The sequence below is a fragment of the Emydura macquarii genome, unplaced genomic scaffold, assembly GCF_026122565.2.
Source record: "Emydura macquarii macquarii isolate MOO-44397 ecotype Brisbane River unplaced genomic scaffold, CSIRO-AGI_Emac_v2 contig_2636, whole genome shotgun sequence".
NCBI lineage: Eukaryota > Metazoa > Chordata > Testudines > Chelidae > Emydura > Emydura macquarii.
The window spans coordinates 36,063,391-36,068,338 of record NW_027132773.1 but is presented as its reverse complement, the minus strand read 5'-3'; positions in this window follow the sequence as shown (position 1 = coordinate 36,068,338).

Here is a 4,948-nt window from a genome sequence, read left to right as displayed (position 1 = left end):
TGTTGGTGGCCAGTGATATACAGAAGGTCAGAGCAGATGATCTGGAGGTTCCTTCTGGCCTTAAACACTATGACTATACAACCCCAGCCTCTGTTGGCATAAACCTTCTAGTGCAGTGGTTCTCAACCAAGGTTACATGTACCCCTGGGGGTATGCAGAGGTCTTCCAGGGGGTACATCAACTCATCTAGGTATTTGCCTAGTTTTACAACAGCACTAGCAAAGTCAGTACAAACTAAAATTTCATACAGACAATGATTTGTTTATATTTTTCTATATAATATCCACTGAAATAAAAGCACCATATTTGGGTTAAGTTTAGAGGCGAGAGAAACAAGGGTGATGTCATGGTGGGCATCTGCAATACAGCACCAGACCAGGAAGATGTGGTAGACGAGGCTTTCTTCAGACAACTAACGGAAGTTTTCAGATCACAGGGAATTGGTTCTCCTGGGGGACTTCAATCACCTTGACATCTGGGAGAGCAATACAGCAGAGCACAGACAATCCAGGAAGTTTTGGAGAATTTTGGGGACAACTTCCTAGTGCAAGTGCTGGAGGAACCACCTAAGGACATGCTCCTCTTGACTTGCTGCTCACGAACAGGGAAGAATTGGTAGGGGAAGTAGAAGTGGGTGGCAACCTGGGCTGCAGTGACCATGAGAGGGTCAAGTTCAGGATCCTGACAAAAGGAAGAAAGGAGAACAGCAGGATACGGACCCTGGACTTCAGAAAAGCAGACTGACCAAGGACCATGAATATCTAAATACTCATCCCCCACCAGTGTTGCTCGTAGTTGCAGCAGCCAATGAGCATGAGAGGCAAGGTCAGCAAGGCCCCACACCAATGGAAAGGACGTGAAAAAATTGGACCTCCAACTCCATGTTGCGAACCAGCAGCCGGTGTGGAGTAGATATAATTTTAAGTCTTGGGGGTTTATATCAACGTTCTTGGAGTCGATACCATTAGACTCCAGGGCAGAGTTCACAGCCCAGATAGAGGAAAGCAAGATGGTTGCAAGGGCCTTGCTTCAGGCAGCACTGGACGTGGCAGATGCCTCAGCTCACACCATGTCATCAGCAGTAGTGATGTGTCAGAGCTCATGGCTACAAGCCTCAGGCCTCCCACACAAGGTCCAACAGACAATCCAGGACCTTCCCTTCAAAGGCCCAGTGCTGTTCTCTGAGCAGACAGACTCAAAACTGCACAGCTTTAAGGACTCTCGGGCCACTTTAAAGTCTTTAGGCCACCACACTTCAGCGCCATAAAGGAGGCATTTCAGACCTCAACATCTACCTCAGGACTACCAATCCCAACCCAGACAAGAGTATAATTGTAAAAGGGACAGGAAGTACAGGAGGAAATCCTCTCAGCTTTCTACCAGCTAAGGCCCTGGACTGACGAGGCAATCTTCCAGTCCTAAACAGAACTTTTGAGGGTGAACCTGAGGATGGTGTAGCAATTCAGAGCCTGGATCCTTTGTTCCTATTCTTTTTGGACCAGTTATCCCACTTCTACCATGCATGGGCCAGATCATGTCAGATCATTGGGTGTTAAGCATGGTAGAACTGAGATACTCTCTTCAATTCATTTTCCCCCTCCCTCCAACCACCTATCTTCCCTGTCCCTCTTAAGGGACCCTTCTTATGAGCAACTTCTAATCCAAAAGGTGCAGGCAATCCTAAAGATAGGAGCAGTGGAGGAGGCTCCTTGGGAGGTAAGGGGCAAGGAGTTCTACTCCTGCTACTTCCTAATCCCGAAAGCCAAAAGTGGTCTCGAACCAATTCTGGATTTACAGAACCTCAACAGAGTCATGAAGAAGTTGAGGCTCTGCATGGTCTCTTTTGCCTCGATTATTCCCTCTTTGGATCGGGTGGATTGGTATGCCACCTTTGACTTGAAGGACATGTATTTTCACGTGCTGATCATTCCAAGTCACACAAGATTTTCTGGTTCATCATCAACCACATCCACTACTAGTTCACGGTACTTCCGTTCAGCCTTTCTGCAGCACCTTGAGTGTTTACCAAGTGTTTGGTGGTTGTCGCCACATTTCCGAAGAAGCAGAATCCGTACCTCAACGACTGGTTGATCAAAGGTCACAGTAAAGTGCAGGTGGAAGCAGACATAAAAGTGATATGGTCAACCTTTGCCAAGTTGGGTCTCCTGGTCAATGTGCAAAAGTCAATCTTGACTCCCACTCAGAGGATAGAGTTCATAGGAGCAGTGCTAGATTCAAACTGGGCTAGGGCTTTTCTTCCAGAATCTCAATTTTGGGCTATATGTTCCATCATAGAAGAGTTGAAACAGTACCCCACCACCACGGCCTGAAACTGCCTAAAACTGCTGGGGCACTTAGCAGCATTCCCATATGTCATTCAGCATGCCCAGCTATGTCTCAGACCACTCCAGGCTTGGCTAGCCTCAGTGTATCATCTGTCCCAAGACCACAGAAACAGGGTAATCTCACTCTCCCACTTCCCCCCCATGTTAGACACCCTCCACTGGTGGCTCAATCTGCAGTCAACTTGTGCAGGAGTCCCCTTTTCCACATCTTATCCCTCACTGTCCCTGGTCAACAACACCTCAGTGATGGGCTGGAGAGCTATGCTGAAGGACTCAGGACCCAAGGCCTCTGATCCCAGGCAAAGCTCTAGCTCCACATCGGTGTGAGAGAACTGAGAGCGGTACCCTTGGCCTGTCAGACCTTCCATACCCACCTGGGAGGCAAATGTGTATCAGTCACGATGGACAATACAACAGCGATGTTCTATATAAACAAACAGGATGGAGCACATTCCTCTCTCCTGTGCCAGGAAGCCCTCGAACTTTGGGACTTCTGCATAGCCCACTCAATTCACCTCAAGGAATCCTACCTGCCCGGGTCGCAGAATGTGTTGGTGGACCACTTCAGCAGGTCTTTCTCCAATTACAAGTTGTATCTCCTCCCAGATGTGGTGAACGACATCTTCCAATGGTGGGAAGTTCCCCACATAGACATGTTTGCGGTGAGATGCAACGAGAAGTGTGTGCAGTTCTGCTCCTTCCAGAATCACAGCCTGGGATCAATCGCGCACACATTCCTCATCCCTTGGACAGGCCATCTGTTCTATGCATTTCTGCCAATCCCACTCGTTCATAAGGTCCTGCTGAAGATCAGGAAGGAAAGGTTCTCTGTAATTCTGATAGCTCCAGCATGCCACACCAACACTGGTACAACATGCTCCTCAACCTCTCAGTGGAAACTCCTATCGGTCTGCCACTGGTTCCGGACTTGACCACTCAGGACCACGGCTGTCTTCATCACCCAAATCTAGTCTCTCCACCTCATGGTGTGGAAGCTCCCTGGCTGAACTCCCTAGAACTAGAATGCTCAGAACCAGTTTGTAAGTAGTTTTTCAGTGAGGTGAAACTTGGGGGTATGCAAGACAAATCAGCCTCCTGAAAGGGGTACAATAGTCTGGAAAGGTTGAGAGCCACTGCTCTAGTGTACAGCCCCACTGTTCATGCCATACATCTCCTCCACCAGCAGCAGGGCTAGGGCTCTAAAAGGGCTCCAACTGAGCTAGGTATTGGTACTGTTTTTATATTTAGTGCTCCTTCGTGCTGCTGTGGCTTTGGTGGTAGCTCTCGCCTGCTGCTGACCTCAGGATTTAACCTGCTCTGGAGCTAGACATCTCCAAGCCAACCGGCTTGCTGACTTCCACTCCCCTAATGGCCCTTGTGCGTTAGTAGCACCAAGAGCTTATACAGCTGCTAGATTCTGAAAGCCTTGGCAGGAACTCTACAGACGGAGAAATCGACCAGGTTTTAAGGTGGACGACCCGAGAACTAACCCAGTCCCCGGGCTTCGGGAGTAACGAGGCAGTGGTTAGCCCACTGTGCATATGCAGCATGTGTGACCGTGTAACAACCAGATCATGCAGCCATTGCCCACTGAGGGATGGTCTGTGTAGGTGAGGAAGGAACAAGGAAACAGGACATGTCATAGCGGAGGAGGGAATTGCTTACTGGAGGCAACCCTTGGAGTAGCTACCACTGCTTGGCTGTGCGGATGGGGAGACAGAGGATGCAGTAGACAGAAGGCTAGACAGCTCCCTCCATCTAGGTCTAGGTTTCCGGAGTGAGAATAACCCCACTTCCCAGCGAATTCATCAATACTAATAACCCGACTCCCTCAGCTTCCCCCTCCGCTGCCTGCTGCTGGCAGGGCAGGCTCCGGGGGACAGGGGCAGGGAGGTCCTAGGGAGCAGCTTGTCCTTGAGGCCTCTCGCTCCATGCCCAGTGTCCTGGGGTGGGAGGATCCCTGTGCAGGCAGCAGGGCCCGGGGCAGGGCTTGCGAAGGCGGGGGCGAGGCGAGGGGCAGGCGGCTCCTGGCGCAGGCTGGAGCCGGGTGTGTGTTTCCCCATAAATAAAGCGTCCGGCGGCTGCTGACCCTATAAATGCGACGGCTGGGCCGCCTGCCCTGCCCAGTGCAGGGGCTTGGGAGCCAGCGCAGGTACGGCCCGCAGCGGCCGCCCTCCGCCCAGGGGCACCGGGCTCAGTGAGCTGGGAGCTCGAGGGCGAGCGGGGGAGTCCTCACCCGGGGCCCTGCGCTTTCTGCGGCCGGTGGTTTCAGGACCCGGACAGCGCTGGGCTGGGCAGGGCTCTGCGGGCGGCAGCGGTCCAGGGGATCCCGGCTTGGGGTGACCGGGCAATGGGGTGCCGGGCGCCTCGCCGGCTGGGCTCGCGCTGGGCTCCTGGAGGCGGCCTGGGAGCTCCGCGCTGGAGGACGCAGGGGGCTCGCTGGGCTCCTTGTTCTCGGGCTGAGGCTGGGTTCGCCGGGAGGGCGCTGGGCGCGCTGGTGCGGGTCTGGCTGGCTGCGCGCAGCCGGGTAGGTGCTGCGGGTCCCCGGCCGCGGGCGGCCTGCTGATGGTGCCCCGCTCGCTCTCTCCCGCGCAGGCAGGGCC